A 16,374-nucleotide genomic window follows, 5' to 3' on the forward strand; every position below is an offset into this window, starting at 1 on the left:
GTACCATCATAATAAAAATAATGGTTGGTTAGGATAAACAGGATACTTTTCAGTAAAAACGTTCTAATTTCCAATTATAATTCTGATCTGTCTAAAAAATAAGAGACAGCCTCCAAACCATGATTTGTATCGATTATAGTGTAAAGAGTGGAAACATCTCCACTAGCCATTACAAAATTCTCTTTCCACTCTAGATTACCTAACATTCGTAGGACATCTCTGGTATCCTTTAAGAAGGCTTTCGTCTTTTTCACTAGATGTTGGAGATATGAGTCCACTACTGCAGATAAGTTTGAAGTAATACTGTTTACCCCAGACACGATAGGTCTATCCGGTGGGTGGAGGGGGTCCTTATGGATTTTGGGCAAGACATAGATGGTTGGCACTGACGGATATGCAATATTAATGAAATCTGATTCTGATTGCCTTAAAGCCCCACTTTCTACCGCTTCCTTAGTGAGGTCGGCCAAATATTTTTTTATTCTCGTTGTGGGGTCATTCCTTATTTTTTTATAGGTATTACCACTCGATAGTTGCCTCTCTATCTCTGCCATTTAAGTACATTTATCCATAAGGACCACCGCACCACCCTTGTCTGCCGGTTTTATAATAAGGTCTTTGTCGTCCCTTAATGACTTCAAAGCTAAACGTTCTTTATGGGTAAGATTACATCTTTTTCTTTTTTTCTGTAACACATTTTACACCTCTTCATTAACAATTTTTCCAAAGCAGTCTATAAAACTGCCCTTGCAGTGTCTTGGATAAAATGTAGACTTGGGCTTGAATGCTGAATGGGAAAGATCTCCATTTTCGGCATCTGATGAGTTGTAACCTTCCCTCCCCACAAATAATTTTTTTACTGTTAATTTCCGAGTGAATTTCTCGAGATCAATATAGAACTGGAAGGGGTCATTTTTACTGGACGGGGCATATTTAAGGCCCTTTTTTAAAACACTTGTTTCGTTTTTCGTAAGTTCCTTTTTACTTAAATTAAAAATTTTCATAGTAAGCTCTTCCTGATTTTTAACAGTAGTGGTTGTGGAGATATTCTTAGTTCTCTTTTTAATCCCAGCCTTTTTTCCTCTTTTAGATCTTTTTTTCTTCAAAACCTCCTTCTGTCCCCCCTTGGTCCCCAATCTAAAAAAGGGGTATGTACTTCCTCATCATCTCTGACAAGGGGTTGATATCTATTTCTACTCAGAGGGGAATCTTCCTTCCCCCATCTATCCCTAACATTTCTTTCACCCTCTCTCCACCTCCTATTAGATGGTTGATCTGATCTCCATCCATCCATCCCTCCTATTTGGTCTCCAATTATCCCTTCTAAAAGGTTTTCTTTTTCTCTCAATTTTTCTCCATTGTGGGGGAGGGGTATTCTTTTTAACTTCAATCATCCCACCCGTTTCTATGTTATTCGTATCTGTAGTTGTACTATTTTTCACATCCTCCCTATCCCTCCTAAATTTCTTTACTTTCTTGAAAAATAGTACAACTACAGATACGAATAACATAGAAACGGGTGGGATGATTAAAGTTAAAAAGAATACCCCTCCCCCACAATGGAGAAAAATTGAGAGAAAAAGAAAACCTTTTAGAAGGGATAATTGGAGACCAAATAGGAGGGATGGATGGAGATCAGATCAACCATGTAATAGGAGGTGGAGAGAGGGTGAAAGAAATGTTAGGAATAGATGGGGGAAGGAAGATTCCCCTCTCCGAATAGAAATAGATATCAACCCCTTGTCAGAGATGATGAGGAAGTACATACCCCTTTTTTAGATTGGGGACCAAGGGGGGACAGAAGGAGGTTTTGAAGAAAAGGAGATCTAAAAGAGGAAAAAAGGCTGGGATTAAAAAGAGAACTAAGAATATATCCACAACCACATCTGTTAGAAATCAGGAAGAGCTTACTATGAAAATTTTTAATTTAAGTAAAAAGGAACTTACGAAGGACGAAACAAGTGTTTTAGAAAAGGGCCTTAAATATGCACCATCCAGTAAAAGTGACCCCTTCCAGTTCTATATTGATCTTGAGAAATTCACTCGGAAATTAACAGTAAAAAAATTATTTGTGGGGAGGGAAGGTTACAAGACATCAGATGCCGAAAATGGAGATCTTTCCCATTCAGCATTCAAGCCCAAGTCTACATTTTATCCAACACACTGCAAGGGCAGTTTTATAGACTGCTTTGGAAAAATTGTTAATGAAGAGGTGGAAAATGTGTTACAGAAAAAAAGAAAAAGATGTAATCTTACCCATAAAGAACGTTTAGCTTTGAAGTCATTAAGGGACGACAAAGACCTTATTATAAAACCGGCAGACGAGGGAGGAGCGGTGGCCCATATGGATAAATGTACTTACATGGCAGAGATAGAGAGGCAACTATCGAGTGGTAATACCTATAAAAAATTAAAGAATGACCCCACAACGAGAATAAAAAAATATTTGGCCGACCACACTAAGGAAGCGGTAGAAAGTGGGGCTTTAAGGCAATCAGAATCAGATTTCATTAATGTTGCATATCCGTCAGTGCCAACCATCTATGTCTTGCCCAAAATCCATAAGGACCCCCTCTACCCACCGGGAAGACCTATCGTGTCTGGGGTAAACAGTATTACTTCAAACTTATCTGCAGTAGTGGACTCATATCTCCAACCTCTAGTGAAAAAGACGAAAGCCTTTTTAAAGGATACCAGAGATGTCCTACGAATGTTAGGTAATCTAGAGTGGAAAGAGAATTTTGTAATGGCTAGTGGAGATGTTTCCATTCTACACTATAATCGATACAAATCATGGTTTGGAGGCTGTCTCTTATTTTTTAGACAGATCAGAATTATCATTGGAAATTAGAACGTTTTTACTGAAAAGTATCCTGTTTATCCTAACCAACAATTATTTTTTATTATGATGGTACCTACTACTTACAGCTGGTGGGTACAGCGATGGGCACCAGATTCGCGCCCAGCTATGCCAACCTGTTCATGGCATTTTGGGAGGAGGGCGCCGTGTGGCAGGGCGGCGGGCTGGGTGCGGGTCTGGTGTCCTGGAATCATTATATCGACGATGTATTTATGGTTTGGAGTGGAACAGAGAGTGATCTGTCTATTTTCTGTGATACATTAAATACTAATATGTTTAACATTAACATTTCATTTAATATCAGTAAGTCCGAACTTTCTTTTTTGGACTTATTGATATATGTTAAGGAAGGTGTTCTACAAACCAAAATGTTTAGAAAGGAGACCGATTCCAATAGTTATATAGACAGACAGAGTCTCCACCACAAAAACTGGCTTGACGGGATTCCGTATGGCCAGTTTTTGAGGATTTAACGCAACTGTACGGAAGAAGTTATCTGTAAGGAACAAATGGGAGACATGGGCGAAAGATTTTTAGCAAGGGGTTACAATAATGAACATATAGAGAAACCTCAGGAAAATGCCCTTAATAGAGAAAGAGAGAGTCTATTATTGAATAACACGAAGGACAAGAAAAATGATATTAACTTTGCATTTATTACCAATTTTAACTCCCAGCATAGAGAGATAGAAACCATTTTTAAGAAAAACTGGAAGATTTTACAACAAGATCCAGTTATAGGTGGGATACTTCCAAAAATGCTAGTGTTTATATATAGACGTGCTCCCTGTCTTAAGGATAAACTTGTAAGAAGTGCTATAGACGACGTAAAAAGATCTAGTATTAGAACCATAGGTTTCCACAGATGTGGTTTATGCACGATGTGCAAAACCGTTAAGGGCCCCAATAAAATTAAAGATTTCTGTGTTAAAAATAAGACCTACTCTATAAATGAGTTTCTAACCTGTAACACAAAAAACGTCATATACGCCATAGAGTGCAAATGCGGTTTAGTCTACATTGGTAAAACCAGCAGGAACCTGAAGGTTCGTTTAGCAGAGCACACCTATAATATAAGAAAAGCATTAGAAACCCATACATTATCAGCTCATTTCAAAAAGGTACACAATTCTAGTCCAGGAGCTATTAAATCCTTATGGGGCATTCAAGCTATTCTCCCATCTTGGAGAAATAGAGATGATGACATCAGATTAGCTAAGGCTGAAATGAAATGGATTCATACCTTAAAAACTTTAACCCCTGAAGGACTGAATGGGGAATTTGAATTAAAATGGTTCCTGTGAAGTTCTATGCTGCTATGTATTGTACCTCTTTCTCTTTATGCCCCTTTCGCTGCCATATTAATTATATTTTTGTATATATTTATTTATATATACTTTTATATTCAAAATAACTTTTTATTTATTCCTTTTTTAATGTAACTTTTTAATATATTTTTTTATTGTAATTTTTTGTCTCTTATGTCTCTTTGTATTTATATATGCGGGACTTTAATGAATTATGAACTCTCAACATTTGTTTGAAATGATGAAAATCAACTTCCTGATGTGTTACATCGATTTCCGCCGTATTTACGATGGTGGAACGCATAAACTACTTCCTGTTTTGCCGGTGGAACGCATCACCTCCGGTTCCGGTGATGGACTTCCGGTCGCGGGTGACGGCCACGATTTTGGCGGGAAAGGAGACGTTTTTCAAGCCAATTAAGGATGTTTAGTGTGGGTATAAATACCTCCAACTTAGAGACTGCCACTATGCTTCTGAGGAAGGACTTGTATAGTCCGAAACGCGTTAAGCTGGTGGCGTTTGGTTGTAAAGGGTTGTAGCTGTCTGACCTGGGCTGTCATTTCTCCCCCGATGTGCTGTGGATTCCGGAGTTTCCAGTACCTTTTGGGAGGGTAACTTGAATACCAGATGCCAGCTACCCCTATATCCACTTTGATGTGGTTACATGCTCATTTTATCTGTCAAATTGTGAGTGCTTAGTGTGAATAAATCTGTTGTCGTTTGTCAAACTGGTCTGCTCTATGATCTGTCTCTTCATACCGAGATAAACACCATACCTTGGGAAGACATACAGAAAGAATTCACCTCAGACCCACTAAGCCCTTGCTGCTGGACTAAGAGAGAATCCTCCAGTCCATCGTTATTTTATATGTAAGATTATATGATGTCCATTTTTCTTTGTAGTTGGTGGTGCTCCCAGAAGTCAGTGAATACAATTGTAAAGAAAAGAGAAGGAATGGTGACCTCTTTGTGGGATGCTCTTGCAAAAATATATAAATAGAAACAATATCAGATAAAGCAGTATATGAGTCCGAGTTTAAGAGAATACTCTAACTAATAAATTTTTTTTTTATCTAAGATAAAACATTTTAGGGTATATATAATAGGGATAGAGTTTGCCGGAGGTGTGGGATGTCAGCCGAGAATGGCCGTATTTATAAAGCGATAATCATTTACAAGATAAAAATACGGACATTCTCTACTGACATTCCTTACCATCGGCAAACTCAGATCCTATTACATATACCCTAAAATGTTTGTATCTCTATAATAGGCGGGATGTGATGACATCTAAGATCGCCAGAGGTTCGGGATGCTGGACAATCTCAGACTTTTTTTTAAAGGGCAGTCACTTACAATGCATGGTTTTGACTGGTGATAGCCCCTTCATAAAACATCTGAGTTCGGCCTGCACTCCGCACCTCTAGTGATCTTGGATGCAATTCCCACCAAAAAAACTTTTTAAAACTATTTTCTAAAATATAATAACCTTACTGTTACAGTGACGAACAACACAAACACATCACACCCTAATGCATAATCAGCTGTGTATTTAAAAGCATATGTTCAGTGAAGTATAATTTATGGAGCATACATACTTTACTCAACACAGGGAAATTTAAATCCTTTGATTAGATATATATTTGGCTTGAGCTGTAGCCTTTTTTGTTATTGAAGCAAAAACACTGTATACTTTTTGCAACACATAGGCATGAATCAAGCATAAGAAACATTACACGCAGTAATAAGCAACACACAACAAAACATATCCCAGCACACTTCCCTGATTATCCACTACAATATATACTGTAGGAGTTCGTATAACTCAAGATTTGTGTAAAATACAAACATGTACTATTTCTTTGCATTCAGTTAAGAAGCTGGTTGGCTAAGGTGGAAGGCAAATGGCTGTGGTTGAAATATAGAAAGATTTTAAATAACAGTTAATCAAACAGTTGAAGAAACTTTGAACAACACCTGAGACATTGACAGTTTCTTCTGTACTGACTGACCATGTCTAGGAATAAGATATAAACAAGCAAAACTCTTATAGCTACAGTATGGGCAGGATTCAATTCTTTTCACTGCTTTCCACACTCGTTCTGTTTCTGCCCTCAGGGACGTTGTATCATTATTTCAGCTTGCTACCCCCGGAGTAGCGAGGCACCCAACCCTTTACACAGTAAACCTGATTACTATGGGTGCAATATGCGCGATAACGGAGAGCATTTTATAAAGGACATTGGGAGTGATATATCATTTGAATCTCACCCTTAGTGTGCTAATGCAAGGAGCTTAGGAGATACAATTCCAGAACTAATTGCAATAATGACAAGATATGATCTAGATATTGTGGCAATTACAGAGTCATGGTGCATTGAAAATCATGACTGGGCTATACTCTATTTATAAAGGACAGAATGGGAAAAATTGGAGGAGGAGTAGCATTGCAAAAAACAGCATTAATACTACTTTAACACAAAATATTTATTAAAAAACTGAGGCCCTTTGGGTGACCATAGAAATAGGGACAAGGGCATAATTTGCATTGGGGTGATCTGTAGACCACAGGATAGGGAAAGGAACTGGACAGGTACCTATTGAAGAACATTACTAGAATGGTTTTAAATTGAGAGGTCATAATCATGGGAGACTACCTGATGTAAACTGGGAGGTGTCTGTTGCAATTCACTAGAAGTGGCAACTTTCTAAATACCCTGCAGGGAGCATCCCTCGAGAAATTGGTGAGCGAACCCACTCACAAAGATGCTATTTTAGACATGATACTCATAAATTGTGACACAATATCAGATGTAAATGTGGGTGAGAACCTAGGATCGAGTGATCATCAAGCAGTATTGTTTATTATTAATGTATTATTAAGACAAGGTCCAACTCATGCCATACGAAAACAAAGGTGTTAGATTTGAGGAATGCTTACTTTGCAGAAATGGGGAGAAGTGTTAGTGATTCATTGGCAGATTGGAGGAACTTGGAAGGAATGCAGGAGAGGTGAAAAAAATTTAATACTTTGTATCAAAAGGTTAGGAAAAGCTACAGGAAAAGGTTATAAGGGTTTAACCAAGATTTTTAACCTTAGTAAAGCAAATTTCACATTGCTGAAACAAGCAATGACGGAGATTAATTGGGAAATTGTATTTCATGGTAAGAATACTGCTGAAATGTGGGACGTTTTTACAACTGCACTCAATAAGTACACTAATTTATATATTCCCAAAGTCAACAAAAACAGAAGTAGGAAATCCAAATCGATGTGGCTTAATAAAAAGGTCAAGGAACAAATGGATAAAAAGAGGCATGCTTTCAAAGCATTTAAGTCTGACTGAAAGGTGGAATCATTCCAGTTCTACCAGGAATGTAACAAAAAATGCAAGAAAGCGATTAGAGCAGCTAAAATAGAAAACGAAAAACAAATCGCAAAGATGAGTAAAACAAACCCCAAAAAGTTCTTTAAGTATACAAACGGTAGAAGGTTGAAAAGGGAGAATATTGGGCCCTTAAAGGGTAAGCTGGATGTCTTGATTAATGATGATAGGGAAAAAGCAGATTTATTTCATAAATTCTTTTCATCAGTATTCACGAAAGAGCACAGGTTGACGAGAGTAGAGCATAACATAAATAATAATAATGACCCATTGCTTGGTACTTGCTTAAACGAGGGAGTAATCTGGGAGAGACTAAGTAAAATTAAGATAAATAAATCTCCTGGGCCGGATGGACTCCACCCCAGGGTTCTTATGGAACTCAATGTAGAGATATCGAAACCTCTATATTTGATCTTCAGCAAGTCAATTAGATCAGGAATGATACCAAAGGACTGGTGTACAGCAGAGGTAGTCCCAATATTTAAAAAGGGTATTAAAACGCTCCCCGGGAACTATAGACCGGTTAGCTTGACATCTATAGCGAGGAAAATACTAGAAGGTATATGAAGGGATATCATTCTAGAGTACATGGATACCTCCAAGGGTATTACTAGGAATCAACATGGATTTGTGAAGGACAGGTCATGTCAAACTAACTTAATAAGCTTCTACGAGAAAGTGAGCGATAATATAGATCAGGGTAAAGCAGTGGATGTGATCTTTTTAGACTTTGCTAAGGCCTTTGACAAAGTTCTACACAGGAGACTAATTCTCAAACTAAGAGAGCTTGAGGTAGGAAACACTATCTGTACTTGGGTGAGTAATTGGCTGTTTTATAGGGAACAGTGAGTGGGGGTTGATGGGATGTACTCTGAATGGGCTTCAGTACTCAGTGGAATACCGCAGGGCTCAGTACTCAGGCCATTGCTGTTTAATATATTCATTAATGACCTAGGAGAGGGACTGGAAAGCACAGTGTCAATTTTCGCAGATGATACTAAATTATGTAGAATAATTAATTCAGACAAGGATGTTGAGTCTCTACAGAATGACTTATCTAGACTGGAGGGCCTGGGCAGACAAATGGAGAATGAGGTTCAATATAGACAAATGTAAAGTTATGCACCTTGGGACTAAGAACAATCAGGCAAATGGGGAAAATGTAGGAATAATGGTAGTTGAAAGGGATTTGGGTGTGCTCATCGATAATAAACTTGGTAGCAGTACGCAATGTAAAAATGCAGTAGCAAAGGCTTATAAGGTGTTATCATGCATAAAACGGGGTATGGAGACAAGGGATGAGAGTGTAATCCTGCCTCTGTATAAATCATTGGTGCGGCCACACCTGGAATATTGTGTACAGTTTTGGGCACCATATTAAAAAAAATATATCTTGGAACTCGAAAGGGTTCAGAGGCGAGCCACTAAACTGGTTAAGGGGTTAGAGGCACTGGACTATGAGGAAAGACTTAAAAGGCTTGCTATGTTCACACTGGAAAAGAGGCGACTGAGAGGGGACATCATTAATATTTGTAAATTACGGGACAATACAAGGATCTATCAAACGATTTGTTTACCAAAAAAACACTACATAGGACACGAGGACACCCCCTAAGGTTAGAGGAGAAAAAATTCCATACCCAATGGAGAAAAGGATTCTTCACAGTAAGAGCAGTAAGGATTTGGAATTCTCTGTCAGAGAAGGTAGTAATGGTGGACTCAATCAATAAGTTTAAAAATGGATTAGATAAATTCCTAACTGAAAAAAATATCCAGGGATACAGCATTTAATTAATATAAAAAAAGAAATAAATAAAAAATGTAATGTACAATAGGTTGAACTCGATGGACATTTGTCTTTTTTCAACCTCAACAACTATGTAACTATGTAACTATGAAGCCAGTGTGGTTTACGAAAGAAGTCGCAAGTATTGTGAAAGCAAAAAAGATAACCTTTATGAAATATAAGCAGACTCAAAAGAATGAGAACGAGGCATATCTTGCCAGACAAAAGGAGGCTAAGAAGGTAATCAGGCATGCAAAGGCACAAGCTGGAGAGATAATGGCCCAGTCAGTAGGGAAAGGGGGCAAAACTTTTTTTAAGTATATAAATGAAAGGAGAAAATCAAACAGAGAAATAAAAAGACTTAAGGCAGAGAGTGAGTGTCTGATCGAGGGAGACAAAGGAATAGCAGATCATCTGAATATTTAATTATTATTTAAGGGAAAGGGAAAGTTAAGTTGCAAGGACATTCATAAAAATGAGGCAGAAAAAAAGTACATTTACAGAGAAGAAGGTCCTAACAAAACTCCCAAAATTGAAAGTGGAGAAATCAATGGGTCCATATGATATACATCCAAGGATACTAAAAGATCTTAAAGAGTAACACTATTAACATAATTATTCAACCATACCTCCCAACATGACCCTCTCCAGGAGGAACAAACTTGCTCTGCTCCTGAACTTTTCTCTTAAGAAAGGGGCATCACCACAGGTGATGGCAATCATAAATTACGAGGGTAGTTCAGGAGCAGAGCGTTCTGTCCCTCCTGGAAAGGTTAATGTTGGGAGGTATGCTTCAACCAGTCACTAGTTACAGGAGAATATGTAATCCCACTGCACAAAAGTGGAAGGAAGGAAGGAAGAGGCAAACAATTACTGACCAGTATACCTTACATCAGCAGTAAAGAAAATAATAGAAACACTATAAAAGAAAAGATTTATGGAATATCTCAAATGCAACAATTTACAGGATACCAAACAGCCTGGATTTACTGGGGGGAGATCATGTCAAACAAATCTTTTTTGACTGGGTGACTAAAGTAATAGATCAAGGGGGAAGTAGATGTAGCTTACCTAGACTTTAGTAAGGCTTTTCACATGGTACTGCATCGCAGATTGCTTGGGATTTGATACTATGATGGTTGAATGGATAAGATCTTTAGGGTAGGAAACAGAGAGTTGTAATAAATGGAGTGTATTGACAGAAGGGAAAGGATACTAGAGGAGTACCCCAGGGATCTGTACTTGGGTCAATGCTTTTTATTATCTTTGTTGGCGACATTGCAAATGGTATTGAAGAAAAAGTATGCCTTTTTGCAGATGGCACAAAGGTAAGCAACAGGGTATATACACCAGGATGGGTAAAACAAATGATTGAGTATCTAGGTAGACTAGAGGAAGGGGCAAGAATGTGGTAATTACAGTTTAATGCCAAAAAATGCAAAATCATGCACTTGGGTCTCAAAATTCCAAAGGCTAAATATTGTATTAAGGGAACCATGTTGGAAAATACTGAGGAGGAAAGGGATCTAGGAGTCACTATTTCAGGTGACTTAAAGGCAGTTAAGCAATGTAACAAATGAGGAAGGCTAGTCAGATGCTTGGCTGCATAGGGAGAGAAATCGGTAACAGGAAAAAATAAGTAATAATGCCACTGTATAGGTGATTGGTACGGCCTCATCTAGAATAGGCCTGACATGAAAAAGGTAGACAGTACAAAAGGTCGACAGGGTCAAAAGGTCAACATGAAAATGGTCGACACAAAAAAGGTAGACACCATGTTTTTTGCATTTTTGTGGTTTGTGTGGATAGTTTTGTCATCTGGGACCCACAATTGTAGAAAGGCCTGCGCTCGCCCGAAGGTTTATAGCCAACTCTGTGCTGACATGGATAGAGAAGGTATGAAATAGTCCAAAAACATGTGTCTATCTTTTTTCATTGCGACCATTTTCATGTCGACCTTTTGACCCTGTCGCCTTTTTGACCCTGTCAACCTTTTTCATGTAGACCTTTTCCATGTCGACATTTTGACCCTGTCGACCTATTGTCTGTCTTACATATAGTGTCTGTCTATTGACTGTCAAACTAGACACTGTCCATCTATCAACCGGATACCCTCCAGGTGGAACAACATGAATACCATTATTTCAAATGACATGAAACAAATGAATACTGAAAAGTTCTCACATTTGCGTACAGTAATTGGGCTAATCTATCACCACCTTTGTCATCCCGTTCAATTATTTTGATACTTTTATAATTTAAATGAATAGATCTTTTCTAATGGCATGGGATGTGCTTTTGCATCTTTTTGAATTGTGGGTGTTTATATTAATGTTCTTTGAAGAGCCTCCTTGTAGAACCCTAATACTGGAGATTATAAGAGCATGTTATTATGCAAATGACATAAGAAGTTCAGCATGCAGTATCACCCCTACTGATAAAACATTTTGCCTACTGGAAGAGGATTATGGTCCTATCTACATAGACCATACTGTATTTGCAATGCACCATTTACCATTTTTACAGCCTCCACTTCCTCTAGGGAAGAGGCCAGTTTACTCTTTGGGTTGCTGGAACAGGATTACATTAAACTGCGTTTATCCAACATTCAGTGTTTGTCAGGCTCTGGAGCATTTCCTCCGGCGGGTGCTCCCGCAGGTTGCCGTCCCACTGGTTGGTGTGGCAGTGGCGGCAGGGAGCTGCTGGCGGCGGGTCATCCTGGACAGTTGTGCGGCTGTCAAGGGCCGGGGGCCGATTGTCTAGAGAGCCGGGCGCTGCAGCGGGGATCACTGCGGTAGGGTCCTCTAGTGGTGACACAGTATAGTGTGTCAGAGACAGAAGCTGACTAAAGCTGTGTGCTAACAGCTAAGTATGTCTCCTGTGATGGGGGCAGCCGCAGCCATGTTGGAGACCAGAGTATTACCAATGAAGTTCCCAATCTGTGTCCAGCCAATCCTGCGTGTTCTCCCCTTACAAAAGGGGGCTGGCTCAGAGGGAGAGTGCCAGTGCTTCAAGTTACCTCCTTGTGAAAGGTTCTCCAGCTCTATGCTCCCAAGTTACTTCTGGTTCTCTGGTCCTGATTGCTCTCATCTATATTGGTAACCTAAACGCTGCTGCAGTCCTCCTGTCTAAGTCCGTTGCCAATCGTGGTAGCGCTCATGGGGTCCCAGGTCGTAGAGAAGCTCCAGGTGCTAACGGCGGTTCCCGCAGACGTCTTCATTTCTTCAAAGACCAAGTTCTTCAGCCTCATCTTTCAGTCACAAACCACAGTCTTCATTTCTTCAAAGTCCAAGTTATTCAGCCTCGTCTTTTAATCATAAAACACAGTCTTCAGTTCTTTACTGGAGTTCTTCAGCTTCACTCTTCAAGTCATTTAACCATAGACTCTAACTCTTAAAGTTTCTTCTATTTACCCAATATTCGTATTCAGCCTGATTATTCATTAAAGCTACAGTTATCTTCCTATGGAGTCCTCCTTTTCTTTACACCCTCCGACCAACGTTAACACTTAGTTTGGCTTCCACCCCATGAGGAGGAATTACATTCAGCCACCTCGTTTACTCTCCTCACAGGTAGCTGTCCCTTCAGCCAAAACTCGGTTGTCGGAACCCCAATTTACGCCGAGCGTGACCGTGTTGGACTGGCGCATGAAGGACAATCAGGGGAGTACAGTGGTAGGGGCTCATGATTAGGGTGGTGTGGGCAATCAGCATAGAGGCTTGGCTAACCATCAGAGTGTGCATGGTTTGGGCCCCTTGATAAATATGTATATGGTAAATAGTATACTGATAGTCCATGCATGATAATGGGAGAGAATAATAACAGCAATTTACGGTAGAAAATACACCATAGTCCTGTGCAGTATAATATAAAATATGTATAATGTATAATTCAAGTGCACAGTCTGGAACCTGATCCCTAGAGGAGTGGGTGGGCCCTCAGGCAATGGGATCCACTGTGTGCCCCCCCCCCTATTTTTGTACCCCAGTGGGCCAGTCTGACCTGCCAACAACATTAGAGGGGCTACTGCTGGATTAAATTTGAAGATTATCTAATTCTTTCTTTCTATTATTATTATTATGATTACTTCTGTTATTATTATTACAACCTAATATTACATTATAACTTCAGTTAATATAATTTTGGTTATCAGTCCTTGTATCCAAACACATACTATCTGCCGTATAATACTAGCATCACTTGTTATCTTGTTTAATAGGGAAATGACATAACCCTCAACATTGATCCTTGTATTAAATAAATTATCCTGGATCTGGTAATCTCCTTTAGTTTGATTTTATGCTAATATTTTGATTAGTACAGTATGATAGAAAGGCAGCTTTTCTTTTGTACATTTTTAGCATCCAAATAAATATTAGTATTATCACTTCTTTCAAATTCATCAAGGTAGTAAGAATCCCAGAATTAGACTTAAATAATAAGGTCAGGAAAATTTCATAATCTTATGAATTACCTGTGATCAATTATTTATAGTAAAATATACAGCTGTTCTTCTAGCAGAGAAAGGTAGAAACACTTGATGGTAAATTAAATAATGACAGAGCATCAATATATAGATGTGTCTTATCTCAATATGTTACATAGCAGAAGGTGCCTGGTGTGAGCAAGCTGACAGCATTCTGTTAGCGTCGAGCAGTGGTGGGCTGGCATGGGGAGCTGTGTGACATTTGCCACCCCCCACCCCCACCCCGGGCCTGTACGACTTTAAGCATTTAGGGCCAGCTGGCCAGAAGAAAGGCTGGTGCTTTGGTCACACTGCTCTGCAGGATTCTAGGGAGGGAGGTCACGCTGTGGTGCAGCCAATGTGATTTCCAGTGGGCAGCGTGGCAGCTAAATCAGCCTGCTATCACCAACAAACCATTGGCACTTTAGTGTGTGTGACATTGGGCTTGGGGAGGAGAAAAGTACACCACAGTAAGGAGCAGCAGTTCAAGTGTGCAGAAACTGCATCAGTAGGAGGAGGGTGTACTGTATATTGGGTCACCCAAATAGATCTGAGTATGTGTATATGGGACTCTAACTGCCATAATGTGTAGATGGGGCTTTACCTGGCATAACATGTATAAGGCGATGTATAAGGTGATCTACCTGGCATAACATGTATATGGGACTTTACCTGGCATAATGTGTATAAAGGGATCTACCTGACATATCATATACATATGTAGCCACGCTTGTCAAGGCTACATCTGCTGGATACGTGCACTCCGGCCTAGTTGCGCTGAGCTGTGTCTTTTGCCGCCCCATTCAAAGTGAATAGGGTGCATTGCGCGTCTAAGGGGCGAACAAGTCTTAGATGTGAAAGTGGTCATGGCAAGTTAGGCACCTATATGTAGCCATGATGAGTGTGGCTATTTTTGTAAGTGGCTCTAACTGGCATAATATGTATACGGGCTCTACCTGACATCATGTGTATAAATGGCTCTACCTGGCATAATGTGTATACCGGGCTCTATCTGGAAAGACTGTGGTGGAACAAGTATGAGCAGCTCTACTGTGATGTAACATGTATAAGGGGCTCTACCATGGCATAATGTGTAAAATTGCCCTACTGTGGCATGGTGTAACATGTATAAGGGGGTCTTCTGTGGCGTAATGTGAATAAGTAATACTGTGTGGTATAATGTGTACATTATAAGGGGCTGTACAGTGGTGTACAGTGTATAAGGGGCTCTACTGTGTGGCATAATGTGTATAACGAGTACTGCTGTGTGGTATAATGTAAATAATGGACACTACTGTGTAGTGTATTGTGACTAACAGACACTAGTATGCAGTGTAATGAGAATTGGCACTACTATGTGGTGACACCCCTTCCACATGAAGTCACACCCCAATATTTTTTGTAAAGTGGGCACTATTTTTCTGAAATTGTTGTTATATATGTGTCAGATTATTTGTTTTAAGGGTTAAATAAATACTTGTTTTAATGCCATGTTAGTAATATTCAATGTTGTTTTTACCTATAGACTGCAAGTACAGTATTAATCACACTTTTTATTTTGCTTTTTTCTTTTCATACAGGGAAAATACTGGTTGCTTTTGCAACAAACAGACAATGGACATCTTTGTTTTTATGCTAAACTAGAACACACCCTTCCCAACTCCAAATTTCTCTGCACATATTCTCAGTTACTATTATGAGCAGGTGAAAGTGAAGAGTGTAAAGGTATACATGGACAAATAGTGTAAATACAATTTTGCACTCAGAGGAAATATTGCCTATTTTGCATGTAGCAAACAATTACTAGACAACCCATAATTTATGTTTACACTGTGATTTAGAGTTGATCTTTGAATTGCCGTCCACCAACCTTAAATCTGTCCACACATCCCCCCTCCCCGAGTGCAACATTGTTTGCAAAAAGTACAGAATCGTACCCCCTAGCCAGCAAAACTTGTAACTCTTTAAGAGACAGAAACATATAGTGACAACTAGATCTGGTAGAGTAACAGGTAAACACAGTCCATCACCATTTATCACTTCCATTTCCAAGTTGCTACACAATGTACATTCTGTGTTCAGGTTTATTTATTTTAAATAATTTCAGTTTACTTAAATCAGATGTAGTTACCAACCTTTTACAGTGGACTGTTGAAGCTCCGACAGTTTTCATATGTTACAAATGCAGGTTTATATATGTCAAGCAACACCTATGCATTCGTCATTCATATTACTTTCACTTTCTTGACAGTAAATCATCTACACTACTCTCACAATGAGCTCAGGGCAAAAATCATCTCAGCGAGTTGGCGAAAGTGAAAGTATTAGAAAGAGTAACACAAAGCAGATTTTCCCCAGCACACCAAGGGGCATTAGCAATATGATATGAAAAACTGCATGGCAGTATATAATTTGGAGATCTTGTATGTGTGTGTGTGTGTGTGTATATATATATATATATATATATTGCACTACAGGGACCAGCATGCTCTCCAAATGTAGGTCCCATCTATGCCTCTCTAAACTGAGGCATAAAATGGTAGCTGCTCAACAAAATTAGTAATGCACC

The 16,374-nt window shown here is 39.1% G+C and overlaps 1 protein-coding gene across 1 annotated transcript in view; it reads right to left on the bottom strand.

The window, feature by feature from the left end:
- The window catches only part of LOC134965099 (rho GTPase-activating protein gacU-like), a 116,132-nt gene extending 100,105 nt beyond the window's left edge, over window positions 1-16,027 (bottom strand). The window contains exon 1 of the mRNA XM_063941649.1: window positions 15,941-16,027. The gene's annotated coding sequence lies outside the window, so the exon portion shown is untranslated. The remainder of the gene's footprint in view (window positions 1-15,940) is intronic.
- Window positions 16,028-16,374: the final 347 nt, after the last annotated feature.

Source organism: Pseudophryne corroboree, chromosome 10 (assembly GCF_028390025.1).
Source record: "Pseudophryne corroboree isolate aPseCor3 chromosome 10, aPseCor3.hap2, whole genome shotgun sequence".
NCBI lineage: Eukaryota > Metazoa > Chordata > Amphibia > Anura > Myobatrachidae > Pseudophryne > Pseudophryne corroboree.